A 12,500-nucleotide genomic window follows, 5' to 3' on the forward strand; every position below is an offset into this window, starting at 1 on the left:
GCTACAGAAGAAACATGTGATGAACTATTAAATGGATTGGAAATTAAAGGAAAGATTTGTGAAGTCAAGAAACTAAAAGACAGAGTTTTGTGGTTTCAATAATGCATCTGCCGGCCTACCTAGATGACACCATTATTGTGGAAAAGCTGGAAGGATGGGGAGTAATCCCCATCTCGCAAATCAGAAGGAGAGTCTACCCGGGCACAGAAATCGAAGATGGAACACGCTTCGTAAAAGTAAAATTTCCTAAAGAAGTGGCCTCGCTACCTTATAGTGCACGGTTTGAGACAGCGGAAGGAACGCAGTACTTCAGGATTATTCACAGCAGGCAGGTTAAAACCTGTCGGCTGTGTTTGAGTCCGGAGCACATCATCAAAAACTGTCCAAACTTTACGTGTTTCAAATGCGAAGAACAGGGCCATTTCGCGAGGGATTGCAAAGCTGTCAAGTGCCCGGAATGTTTTAAAGTTTTAAATAAGTGTGAATGCTGGATGGAAGGAGGAGAAGAGGAGACACAACAGGAACAAGAGGAGGCGAGGCAGATGCAGAATGAAACTAATGAGATTGAATCAAGTGAGTCAGAAGAACAGCAGAATGAAGAAGTGGAAGGAGAAGAGATCGAGGAAGAAACTGAAGGGATCAGTGAACAGGAGATTGGAGGTGAGGAGGAGGAGGAGGAGGAAGAAGAAGAGGAGGAGGAGATGGAACACGAGAGACGGACACAAATGGACACATCAATAAAGACAACGGAACAGTGGAACAGAAGGGGATATGAAAGGAGTAAAAGGTTGAAAAAAGAAAGAGAAAAAGAAAAAGAAAACGGACAAGAGGGCAAAAGAAAGGACAAGGAATTAGGTGGAGTGGCAAGAAGAAGAATGCAAAAGGTAACACCTAATCTAGAAAATGCCAAAAGATTTATAAGAAAAGAAACAATCAAATGTATGAACAGGTTTGAGGTTTTAAAATGTATCGAAGAAGAAGAAGAAGCAGAAGAAGAAAATATGTAAAATGATGTCTTTTAAACTCTTAGTAATTTTATTTATGGTTTTGAATATGGTGATTTTAAATGCAAGAGGTCTACTAAATAGGGAAAAATTTGAAAGAGTAAAAGAGTTATGTAAAGAAGATGTTATTGTATTACAGGAAACTAATTGGAAAGATGAAATTATGGAAGATTTAAAAAAGAGGTGGGGTGGTGAAATATATTTTAATAATGGGGATGGAAGAATGGGGAGAGGAGTTGCTATTTTAGTAAGAAAAGAAAAGGATATTGAGGTTAAAGAAATATATGATGATGGAAAAGGAAAATGTATTGCCGTTGAAATAAGATATGAAGATAGAGAATTTATTTTGATTAATGTTCATGCACCTAATGAAGAAAAAGAAAAGAAGAACTATTTTAGTGCTTTAAGAGACTTAATGGAAAGTTGGGAGACCGTAATGATGGTGGGAGATTTTAATACAGTTTTCAATAAAAGAGATATGGCAGATGGAATGGTTTTTAAAACAGATATGGGGAGAAAAGAACTTAAAATGCTGATGGAAGAAAAAAACTTAATTGATGTGTGGAGAGAGAGACATGAAAGAAAAAGAGAATTTTCTAGAAAACAACTAGTTAGCAATTTCTTATGTCAAACAAGAATTGATCATGTTTTAAGCACAAGAAGTTTAGAATATTTTATTGAGGATATTTTGTATAAAGAAAACTCTTTAAGTGATCATAAGATGATTTTAATGAAGATGGATTTTAAAAAAGAGGATAAAGGGCCTGGAGTTTGGATTTTAAATACAGAGATTTTAAAGAGTGAAAGTTATAAATTAGGGATCGAAATATTAATAGAAGAAGAAAGAAATGATGGGATGTACCTAGAAGATAAAAGAATATGGTGGGAAAATGTAAAATACGAAATAAAGAAATACTCAATAAAATACAGCAAATTGGTTCAGAGAGTTAAAAAAGCTAAAGAAAAAGATATAAGGAAAACATTAAAAGAAGAGTTAAACAAGAGAGAAGTAAATATACAAAACGTAATAGTTATGGAAGAAAATCTAAAGAAAATAGAGGAGAGTAAATGTAAAGGAGCAAGTTTGAGAAGTAAAGCAAAATACATGGTTGAAGGGGAGAAATGTACAAGATTTTTCTTTAACTTAGAAAAAAGTAAAGGAAGAGCAGAAATGATAAAAGAAATAAAGGGCAAAGATGGAGAACTAGTACAAGAAACGAAAGGAATTTTGAAGGAAGTAAAAAATTATTATGAAGAACTTTTTAAAACGAAGGGGTTAGATGAAGAGAAGAAAAATATACTGTTACAGCAAATATCAACGAGAGTAGAAATTAAGGACAAAGCAGAATGTGATAAAGGAATAGGACAGGAAGAAATAATACAGGCAATAGATCTTTTGAAAACAAAGAAAAGCCCAGGTATAGATGGGATAGGAAATGAGTTTTATAAGGTTTTTAAGGAGGAAATTAGTCTGATTTTAATGGATGTATATGAGGAGATTTTTAAGAAGGAAGGTCTAAATCAGAAGATGAGTTTAGGGCTGATGAAGCTAATATACAAAAGAAAGGGAGATAAAGCACTTTTAAAAAATTTTAGACCTATAACCATGTTAAACACGGATTTTAAGATTTTAGCAAAGGTTTTAGCAAATAGATTAAAGAATGTACTACCTAGCATAATAGAAACAAATCAGGCATATGGAGTAAAGGGACGAGACATAGCAGAAACAACAAGCAGTATAAGAGATATAATAAGTTACATGAATGGAGAAAAAAAGGATGGTTATGTCATTAGCTTAGACTTCGAAAAAGCCTTTGACAGAGTAGAACATGTTTTTTTATTTTCAGTTTTAGAGAAATTTGGGTTTGGGGAACATTTTATTAAATGGATAAGAATTTTATATAGGGATACAATAACAAAAGTGAAATGCAATGGATTTTTAACAGAACCGTTTGCTATTTCAAGGTCAATAAGACAAGGGTGCCCATTATCAGCTCAATTATATTCGCTGGTAGCGGAACCTTTAGGGTTGATAATCAAAAAGGAAAATAAAATAAAAGGAATAGAGATGAATGAAGGGAAAGAAATACAAAATATATATCAATATGCAGATGATACAACAATAGTAGTTAAAAATGAACTAAGTGTTAAACATGTCATGGAAAAAGTTGAATGGTACTGCCAAGGTTCTGGAGCAAAAATAAATGAGGAAAAAACAGTTTACATGAGATTTGGGAAGGTACCGGTTTTAACAGGGTGTTTTAACTTTACCCAAGTACAAGAAATTAGGATTTTAGGAGTGGTTTTAGGGAAAAATGAAAAAAGCATACGAGATATTATGTGGGAAGAGGTAGTAGAAGGAATGGAGAGGAGGTTAATATTCTGGAAAAACAGATTTTTAAATTTAAAGGGAAAGATTTTAATTGTAAATGTGTTGATGCTGTCTAAGATGTGGTATGTTTTATATGTGAATTCAATGCCTTTATGGGTAAGACAAAGATTGAAAACATGTATTTTAGAATTTTTATGGGAGAAAAAACCCCCAAGAATAGCTTATAATACTTTGATTGGACCGGCAGAAGAAGGAGGGATGGGTTTAGTAGATTTAGAACAAAAAATGAACAGTATGAGAGTTAAAGTGGTAAAGAAGTATTTGGATGAGGAAAATAAAGGGGATTGGAAAACTATAATGGAATTTTATTTAAACAAATGTGGGAATTTGAATTTGGGGGATAACATTTTATGGATGAAGTTAAAAAAGTGGATGATACAGGGGATACCAGATTTTTATAAAGAAGTTTTAAGTGCTTGGGGACTTTTTCTAACAGATGTGAATTTTAAACCATATGGAAGAGATAGCATTTTAAATCAACCACTGTTTTTAAACAAAAACATTGTAATACAAGAAAAGGAAATTTATTTTAAGAAATGGGTGGAGGTGGGAATTGTAAAAATAAGAGATATTCTATATGAATTCAAGGAGGGATTTTTACCCATGCAAGTGATTGTTGATGCGTTGGAGGAAGCGAAAGAGGAATATAATGTAAACACTATAAAGAAACAATACGAAGAAGTAAAAAATGCAATACCCGAAGATTGGTTGAATGTTATTCAAAGGGATGAGAAAAGCGAGAATAAAATAGAGGTGTTCTTAAAATTGCAAGAAAAGTTTGTAGATTTTAAGTCATGTAATGTTAAAAGGTTTTATCATTATTTTAGAAATTCAGTTTTTAAAAAGCCATTAGCAAATCAACTCTGGCTGAGGCATTTTAAAGAGATTGAAGAAAAGGAAATATGGAAAAACATGAAATGGATATTTATGGACACTGATTTAGAATGTTTGGACTTTTTTATAAGACATAACGTGATTTTCACGGGAATGCGCTTATGCAAAATTGGGAGAGAACAAGATGCGAAATGTAAAGTTTGCAACAAAGAAGATGAAGGTATTTTACACTTGTTTTTATACTGTGAAAAACTGAATCAATTTTTCATTGCCATGAAGGAGATAGTGAATAATTTAAGAGGTAAAGAGGAAGATTTAAGTTGGAATAGGATTTTTATGTTGGGACTAAATGAGGAAAACGGAAATAAAAAAGTGATTAATTTGTTGTTAGTCATAGCAAAAAGTGCAATCTGGAAAAGAAGGAATGTGGCAAAAAATAGGAATTTTGTAATGGACTTGTGTTTGTTTTTCAAAGGATTGGTTGAAGATTATTTGCATATTTTGTACAATTATTTTAAAATGGAAAATAATGTGGATTTGTTTTTCAAGATTTTTAATAGTGAAGTAAGGAAAATTTTAAAGAAACACAAACTGTTTTTTCTGACAGAAGATGTATTTTAAAAAGGTTTTGTGAATTATGATCTTGAATATGTTCAAATGTAATGTGAATTATGTTGTTAAAAAAAAAAAAAAAAAAAAAAAAAAAAAAAAAAAAAGTCACGCCCGATCTCGTCTGATCTCGGAAGCTAAGCAGGGTCGGGCCTGGTTAGTACTTGGATGGGAGACCGCCTGGGAATACCAGGTGCTGTAAGCTTTTTTGATTTAAAAAAAAAAAGAGTCCCTGAGCTTCTTCAGAAAGCCATTAAAAGTCTCTGAGATTCTTCAGAGAGCATGAAAGAGTTTGAGTTTTTTCAAAAGTTCCTCTTAGTTTAAAAAAAAAGACTCACTGAGCTTCTGCAGAAAGCCTTTAAAAGTCTCTGAGATTCTTCAGAGAGCATGAAAGAGTTTCAGTTTTTTCAAAAGTTCTTCTTAGTTTAAAAAAAAGACTCACTGAGCTTCTTCAGAAAGCCTTTAAAAGTCTCTGAGATTCTACAGAGAGTATGAAAGAGTTTGAGTTTTTTCAAAAGTTCTTCTTAGTTTTCTTCATTAATGGTCTAACCTTTTAAATAGCCCAATTTTGGCAGCCTTTTTCGCTTACGGCCATACCACCTTGGTCACGCCCGATCTCGTCTGATCTCGGAAGCTAAGCAGGGTCGGGCCTGGTTAGTACTTGGATGGGAGACCGCCTGGGAATACCAGGTGCTGTAAGCTTTTTTGATTTAAAAAAAAAAGAGAGTCCCTGAGCTTCTTCAGAAAGCCTTTAAAAGTCTCTGAGATTCTTCAGAGAGCATGAAAGAGTTTGAGTTTTTTCAAAAGTTCTTCTTAGTTTAAAAAAAAAGACTCACTGAGCTTCTTCAGAAAGCCTTTAAAAGTCTCTGAGATTCTTCAGAGAGCATGAAAGAGTTTGAGTTTTTTCAAAAGTTCTTCTTACTTTAAAAAAAAGAGTCCCTGAGCTTCTTCAGAAAGCCTTTAAAAGTCTCTGAGATTCTTCAGAGAGCATGAAAGAGTTTGAGTTTTTTCAAAAGTTCCTCTTAGTTTAAAAAAAAAGACTCACTGAGCTTCTGCAGAAAGCCTTTAAAAGTCTCTGAGATTCTTCAGAGAGCATGAAAGAGTTTGAGTTTTTTCAAAAGTTCTTCTTAGTTTAAAAAAAAAGACTCACTGAGCTTCTTCAGAAAGCCTTTAAAAGTCTCTGAGATTCTTCAGAGAGCATGAAAGAGTTTGAGTTTTTTCAAAAGTTCTTCTTAGTTTTCTTCATTAATGGTCTAACCTTTTAAATAGCCCAATTTTGGCAGCAGTTTTCGCTTACGGCCATACCACCTTGGTCACGCCCGATCTCGTCTGATCTCGGAAGCTAAGCAGGGTCGGGCCTGGTTAGTACTTGGATGGGAGACCGCCTGGGAATACCAGGTGCTGTAAGCTTTTTTGATTTAAAAAAAAAAAAGAGTCCCTGAGCTTCTTCAGAAAGCCTTTAAAAGTCTCTGAGATTCTTCAGAGAGCATGAAAGAGTTTGAGTTTTTTCAAAAGTTCCTCTTAGTTTAAAAAAAAAGACTCACTGAGCTTCTGCAGAAAGCCTTTAAAAGTCTCTGAGATTCTTCAGAGAGCATGAAAGAGTTTGAGTTTTTTCAAAAGTTCTTCTTAGTTTAAAAAAAAAGACTCACTGAGCTTCTTCAGAAAGCCTTTAAAAGTCTCTGAGATTCTTCAGAGAGCATGAAAGAGTTTGAGTTTTTTCAAAAGTTCTTCTTAGTTTTCTTCATTAATGGTCTAACCTTTTAAATAGCCCAATTTTGGCAGCAGTTTTCGCTTACGGCCATACCACCTTGGTCACGCCCGATCTCGTCTGATCTCGGAAGCTAAGCAGGGTCGGGCCTGGTTAGTACTTGGATGGGAGACCGCCTGGGAATACCAGGTGCTGTAAGCTTTTTTGATTTAAAAAAAAAAAGAGTCCCTGAGCTTCTTCAGAAAGCCATTAAAAGTCTCTGAGATTCTTCAGAGAGCATGAAAGAGTTTGAGTTTTTTCAAAAGTTCCTCTTAGTTTAAAAAAAAAGACTCACTGAGCTTCTGCAGAAAGCCTTTAAAAGTCTCTGAGATTCTTCAGAGAGCATGAAAGAGTTTCAGTTTTTTCAAAAGTTCTTCTTAGTTTAAAAAAAAGACTCACTGAGCTTCTTCAGAAAGCCTTTAAAAGTCTCTGAGATTCTACAGAGAGTATGAAAGAGTTTGAGTTTTTTCAAAAGTTCTTCTTAGTTTTCTTCATTAATGGTCTAACCTTTTAAATAGCCCAATTTTGGCAGCCTTTTTCGCTTACGGCCATACCACCTTGGTCACGCCCGATCTCGTCTGATCTCGGAAGCTAAGCAGGGTCGGGCCTGGTTAGTACTTGGATGGGAGACCGCCTGGGAATACCAGGTGCTGTAAGCTTTTTTGATTTAAAAAAAAAAGAGAGTCCCTGAGCTTCTTCAGAAAGCCTTTAAAAGTCTCTGAGATTCTTCAGAGAGCATGAAAGAGTTTGAGTTTTTTCAAAAGTTCTTCTTAGTTTAAAAAAAAAGACTCACTGAGCTTCTTCAGAAAGCCTTTAAAAGTCTCTGAGATTCTTCAGAGAGCATGAAAGAGTTTGAGTTTTTTCAAAAGTTCTTCTTACTTTAAAAAAAAGAGTCCCTGAGCTTCTTCAGAAAGCCTTTAAAAGTCTCTGAGATTCTTCAGAGAGCATGAAAGAGTTTGAGTTTTTTCAAAAGTTCCTCTTAGTTTAAAAAAAAAGACTCACTGAGCTTCTGCAGAAAGCCTTTAAAAGTCTCTGAGATTCTTCAGAGAGCATGAAAGAGTTTGAGTTTTTTCAAAAGTTCTTCTTAGTTTAAAAAAAAAGACTCACTGAGCTTCTTCAGAAAGCCTTTAAAAGTCTCTGAGATTCTTCAGAGAGCATGAAAGAGTTTGAGTTTTTTCAAAAGTTCTTCTTAGTTTTCTTCATTAATGGTCTAACCTTTTAAATAGCCCAATTTTGGCAGCAGTTTTCGCTTACGGCCATACCACCTTGGTCACGCCCGATCTCGTCTGATCTCGGAAGCTAAGCAGGGTCGGGCCTGGTTAGTACTTGGATGGGAGACCGCCTGGGAATACCAGGTGCTGTAAGCTTTTTTGATTTAAAAAAAAAAAAGAGTCCCTGAGCTTCTTCAGAAAGCCTTTAAAAGTCTCTGAGATTCTTCAGAGAGCATGAAAGAGTTTGAGTTTTTTCAAAAGTTCTTCTTACTTTAAAAAAAAGACTCACTGAGCTTCTTCAGAAAGCCTTTAAAAGTCTCTGAGATTCTTCAGAGAGCATGAAAGAGTTTGAGTTTTTTCAAAAGTTCTTCTTAGTTTAAAAAAAAAGACTCACTGAGCTTCTGCAGAAAGCCTTTAAAAGTCTCTGAGATTCTTCAGAGAGCATGAAAGAGTTTGAGTTTTTTCAAAAGTTCTTCTTAGTTTAAAAAAAAAGACTCACTGAGCTTCTTCAGAAAGCCTTTAAAAGTCTCTGAGATTCTTCAGAGAGCATGAAAGAGTTTGAGTTTTTTCAAAAGTTCTTCTTAGTTTTCTTCATTAATGGTCTAACCTTTTAAATAGCCCAATTTTGGCAGCAGTTTTCGCTTACGGCCATACCACCTTGGTCACGCCTGATCTCGTCTGATCTCGGAAGCTAAGCAGGGTCGGGCCTGGTTAGTACTTGGATGGGAGACCGCCTGGGAATACCAGGTACTGTAAGCTTTTTTGATTTAAAAAAAAAAAAGAGTCCCTGAGCTTCTTCAGAAAGCCTTTAAAAGTCTCTGAGATTCTTCAGAGAGCATGAAAGAGTTTGAGTTTTTTCAAAAGTTCCTCTTAGTTTAAAAAAAAAGACTCACTGAGCTTCTGCAGAAAGCCTTTAAAAGTCTCTGAGATTCTTCAGAGAGCATGAAAGAGTTTCAGTTTTTTCAAAAGTTCTTCTTAGTTTAAAAAAAAGACTCACTGAGCTTCTTCAGAAAGCCTTTAAAAGTCTCTGAGATTCTACAGAGAGTATGAAAGAGTTTGAGTTTTTTCAAAAGTTCTTCTTAGTTTTCTTCATTAATGGTCTAACCTTTTAAATAGCCCAATTTTGGCAGCTGTTTTCGCTTACGGCCATACCACCTTGGTCACGCCCGATCTCGTCTGATCTCGGAAGCTAAGCAGGGTCGGGCCTGGTTAGTACTTGGATGGGAGACCGCCTGGGAATACCAGGTGCTGTAAGCTTTTTTGATTTAAAAAAAAAAAAAAAAAAAAGAGTCCCTGAGCTTCTTCAGAAAGCCTTTAAAAGTCTCTGAGATTCTTCAGAGAGCATGAAAGAGTTTGAGTTTTTTCAAAAGTTCTTCTTACTTTAAAAAAAAGACTCACTGAGCTTCTTCAGAAAGCCTTTAAAAGTCTCTGAGATTCTTCAGAGAGCATGAAAGAGTTTGAGTTTTTTCAAAAGTTCTTCTTAGTTTAAAAAAAAAGACTCACTGAGCTTCTGCAGAAAGCCTTTAAAAGTCTCTGAGATTCTTCAGAGAGCATGAAAGAGTTTGAGTTTTTTCAAAAGTTCTTCTTAGTTTAAAAAAAAAGACTCACTGAGCTTCTTCAGAAAGCCTTTAAAAGTCTCTGAGATTCTTCAGAGAGCATGAAAGAGTTTGAGTTTTTTCAAAAGTTCTTCTTAGTTTTCTTCATTAATGGTCTAACCTTTTAAATTGCCCAATTTTGGCAGCAGTTTTCGCTTACGGCCATACCACCTTGGTCACGTCCGATCTCGTCTGATCTCGGAAGCTAAGCAGGGTCGGGCCTGGTTAGTACTTGGATGGGAGACCGCCTGGGAATACCAGGTGCTGTAAGCTTTTTTGATTTAAAAAAAAAAAAGAGTCCCTAAGCTTCTTCAGAAAGCCTTTAAAAGTCTCTGAGATTCTTCAGAGAGCATGAAAGAGTTTGAGTTTTTTCAAAAGTTCCTCTTAGTTTAAAAAAAAAGACTCACTGAGCTTCTGCAGAAAGCCTTTAAAAGTCTCTGAGATTCTTCAGAGAGCATGAAAGAGTTTCAGTTTTTTCAAAAGTTCTTCTTAGTTTAAAAAAAAGACTCACTGAGCTTCTTCAGAAAGCCTTTAAAAGTCTCTGAGATTCTACAGAGAGTATGAAAGAGTTTGAGTTTTTTCAAAAGTTCTTCTTAGTTTTCTTCATTAATGGTCTAACCTTTTAAATAGCCCAATTTTGGCAGCAGTTTACGCTTACGGCCATACCACCTTGGTCACGCCCGATCTCGTCTGATCTCGGAAGCTAAGCAGGGTCGGGCCTGGTTAGTACTTGGATGGGAGACCGCCTGGGAATACCAGGTGCTGTAAGCTTTTTTGATTTAAAAAAAAAAAAAAAAAAAGAGTCCCTGAGCTTCTTCAGAAAGCCTTTAAAAGTCTCTGAGATTCTTCAGAGAGCATGAAAGAGTTTGAGTTTTTTCAAAAGTTCTTCTTACTTTAAAAAAAAGACTCACTGAGCTTCTTCAGAAAGCCTTTAAAAGTCTCTGAGATTCTTCAGAGAGCATGAAAGAGTTTGAGTTTTTTCAAAAGTTCTTCTTAGTTTAAAAAAAAAGACTCACTGAGCTTCTGCAGAAAGCCTTTAAAAGTCTCTGAGATTCTTCAGAGAGCATGAAAGAGTTTGAGTTTTTTCAAAAGTTCTTCTTAGTTTAAAAAAAAAGACTCACTGAGCTTCTTCAGAAAGCCTTTAAAAGTCTCTGAGATTCTTCAGAGAGCATGAAAGAGTTTGAGTTTTTTCAAAAGTTCTTCTTAGTTTTCTTCATTAATGGTCTAACCTTTTAAATAGCCCAATTTTGGCAGCAGTTTTCGCTTACGGCCATACCACCTTGGTCACGCCCGATCTCGTCTGATCTCGGAAGCTAAGCAGGGTCGGGCCTGGTTAGTACTTGGATGGGAGACCGCCTGGGAATACCAGGTGCTGTAAGCTTTTTTGATTTAAAAAAAAAAAAGAGTCCCTGAGCTTCTTCAGAAAGCCTTTAAAAGTCTCTGAGATTCTTCAGAGAGCATGAAAGAGTTTGAGTTTTTTCAAAAGTTCCTCTTAGTTTAAAAAAAAAGACTCACTGAGCTTCTGCAGAAAGCCTTTAAAAGTCTCTGAGATTCTTCAGAGAGCATGAAAGAGTTTCAGTTTTTTCAAAAGTTCTTCTTAGTTTAAAAAAAAGACTCACTGAGCTTCTTCAGAAAGCCTTTAAAAGTCTCTGAGATTCTACAGAGAGTATGAAAGAGTTTGAGTTTTTTCAAAAGTTCTTCTTAGTTTTCTTCATTAATGGTCTAACCTTTTAAATAGCCCAATTTTGGCAGCAGTTTTCGCTTACGGCCATACCACCTTGGTCACGCCCGATCTCGTCTGATCTCGGAAGCTAAGCAGGGTCGGGCCTGGTTAGTACTTGGATGGGAGACCGCCTGGGAATACCAGGTGCTGTAAGCTTTTTTGATTTAAAAAAAAAAGAGAGTCCCTGAGCTTCTTCAGAAAGCCTTTAAAAGTCTCTGAGATTCTTCAGAGAGCATGAAAGAGTTTGAGTTTTTTCAAAAGTTCCTCTTAGTTTAAAAAAAAAGACTCACTGAGCTTCTGCAGAAAGCCTTTAAAAGTCTCTGAGATTCTTCAGAGAGCATGAAAGAGTTTGAGTTTTTTCAAAAGTTCTTCTTAGTTTAAAAAAAAAGACTCACTGAGCTTCTTCAGAAAGCCTTTAAAAGTCTCTGAGATTCTTCAGAGAGCATGAAAGAGTTTGAGTTTTTTCCAAAGTTCTTCTTAGTTTTCTTCATTAATGGTCTAACCTTTTAAATAGCCCAATTTTGGCAGCAGTTTTCGCTTACGGCCATACCACCTTGGTCACGCCCGATCTCGTCTGATCTCGGAAGCTAAGCAGGGTCGGGCCTGGTTAGTACTTGGATGGGAGACCGCCTGGGAATACCAGGTGCTGTAAGCTTTTTTGATTTAAAAAAAAAAAAAAAAAAAAAGAGTCCCTGAGCTTCTTCAGAAAGCCTTTAAAAGTCTCTGAGATTCTTCAGAGAGCATGAAAGAGTTTGAGTTTTTTCAAAAGTTCTTCTTACTTTAAAAAAAAGACTCACTGAGCTTCTTCAGAAAGCCTTTAAAAGTCTCTGAGATTCTTCAGAGAGCATGAAAGAGTTTGAGTTTTTTCAAAAGTTCTTCTTAGTTTAAAAAAAAAGACTCACTGAGCTTCTGCAGAAAGCCTTTAAAAGTCTCTGAGATTCTTCAGAGAGCATGAAAGAGTTTGAGTTTTTTCAAAAGTTCTTCTTAGTTTAAAAAAAAAGACTCACTGAGCTTCTTCAGAAAGCCTTTAAAAGTCTCTGAGATTCTTCAGAGAGCATGAAAGAGTTTGAGTTTTTTCAAAAGTTCTTCTTAGTTTTCTTCATTAATGGTCTAACCTTTTAAATAGCCCAATTTTGGCAGCAGTTTTCGCTTACGGCCATACCACCTTGGTCACGCCTGATCTCGTCTGATCTCGGAAGCTAAGCAGGGTCGGGCCTGGTTAGTACTTGGATGGGAGACCGCCTGGGAATACCAGGTACTGTAAGCTTTTTTGATTTAAAAAAAAAAAAGAGTCCCTGAGCTTCTTCAGAAAGCCTTTAAAAGTCTCTGAGATTCTTCAGAGAGCATGAAAGAGTTTGAGTTTTTTCAAAAGTTCCTCTTAGTTT

At 35.6% G+C, this 12,500-nt stretch overlaps 13 non-coding genes across 13 annotated transcripts; all 13 read left to right on the plus strand.

Moving 5' to 3' along the window:
* Positions 1–5,422: 5,422 nt before the first annotated feature.
* Positions 5,423–5,541, plus strand: LOC143745787 (5S ribosomal RNA). The gene has a single exon (XR_013206186.1). It is a non-coding gene; the product is annotated as a 5S ribosomal RNA (ribosomal RNA).
* Positions 5,542–6,130: 589 nt separating this feature from the next.
* LOC143745788 (5S ribosomal RNA) lies at positions 6,131–6,249 on the plus strand. The gene has a single exon (XR_013206187.1). It is a non-coding gene; the product is annotated as a 5S ribosomal RNA (ribosomal RNA).
* A 380-nt stretch (positions 6,250–6,629) lies between these two features.
* Positions 6,630–6,748, plus strand: LOC143745789 (5S ribosomal RNA). Its single transcript, XR_013206188.1, has one exon. It is a non-coding gene; the product is annotated as a 5S ribosomal RNA (ribosomal RNA).
* A 378-nt stretch (positions 6,749–7,126) lies between these two features.
* LOC143745790 (5S ribosomal RNA) lies at positions 7,127–7,245 on the plus strand. Its single transcript, XR_013206189.1, has one exon. It is a non-coding gene; the product is annotated as a 5S ribosomal RNA (ribosomal RNA).
* Positions 7,246–7,834: 589 nt separating this feature from the next.
* On the plus strand, positions 7,835–7,953 carry LOC143745791 (5S ribosomal RNA). Its single transcript, XR_013206190.1, has one exon. It is a non-coding gene; the product is annotated as a 5S ribosomal RNA (ribosomal RNA).
* A 484-nt stretch (positions 7,954–8,437) lies between these two features.
* LOC143746011 (5S ribosomal RNA) lies at positions 8,438–8,556 on the plus strand. Its single transcript, XR_013206392.1, has one exon. It is a non-coding gene; the product is annotated as a 5S ribosomal RNA (ribosomal RNA).
* Positions 8,557–8,935: 379 nt separating this feature from the next.
* LOC143745792 (5S ribosomal RNA) lies at positions 8,936–9,054 on the plus strand. Its single transcript, XR_013206191.1, has one exon. It is a non-coding gene; the product is annotated as a 5S ribosomal RNA (ribosomal RNA).
* A 492-nt stretch (positions 9,055–9,546) lies between these two features.
* Positions 9,547–9,665, plus strand: LOC143745973 (5S ribosomal RNA). The gene has a single exon (XR_013206355.1). It is a non-coding gene; the product is annotated as a 5S ribosomal RNA (ribosomal RNA).
* Positions 9,666–10,044: 379 nt separating this feature from the next.
* Positions 10,045–10,163, plus strand: LOC143745793 (5S ribosomal RNA). Its single transcript, XR_013206192.1, has one exon. It is a non-coding gene; the product is annotated as a 5S ribosomal RNA (ribosomal RNA).
* Positions 10,164–10,654: 491 nt separating this feature from the next.
* LOC143745794 (5S ribosomal RNA) lies at positions 10,655–10,773 on the plus strand. The gene has a single exon (XR_013206193.1). It is a non-coding gene; the product is annotated as a 5S ribosomal RNA (ribosomal RNA).
* Positions 10,774–11,152: 379 nt separating this feature from the next.
* On the plus strand, positions 11,153–11,271 carry LOC143745795 (5S ribosomal RNA). The gene has a single exon (XR_013206194.1). It is a non-coding gene; the product is annotated as a 5S ribosomal RNA (ribosomal RNA).
* A 380-nt stretch (positions 11,272–11,651) lies between these two features.
* On the plus strand, positions 11,652–11,770 carry LOC143745797 (5S ribosomal RNA). The gene has a single exon (XR_013206195.1). It is a non-coding gene; the product is annotated as a 5S ribosomal RNA (ribosomal RNA).
* A 493-nt stretch (positions 11,771–12,263) lies between these two features.
* LOC143746012 (5S ribosomal RNA) lies at positions 12,264–12,382 on the plus strand. The gene has a single exon (XR_013206393.1). It is a non-coding gene; the product is annotated as a 5S ribosomal RNA (ribosomal RNA).
* The last annotated feature ends 118 nt before the right edge of the window (positions 12,383–12,500 follow it).

Source organism: Siphateles boraxobius, unplaced genomic scaffold (genome assembly GCF_051911475.1).
Source record: "Siphateles boraxobius isolate OS27281-9 unplaced genomic scaffold, OSU_SipBor_1 208, whole genome shotgun sequence".
In the NCBI taxonomy this organism is placed as follows: Eukaryota; Metazoa; Chordata; class Actinopteri; order Cypriniformes; family Leuciscidae; genus Siphateles; species Siphateles boraxobius.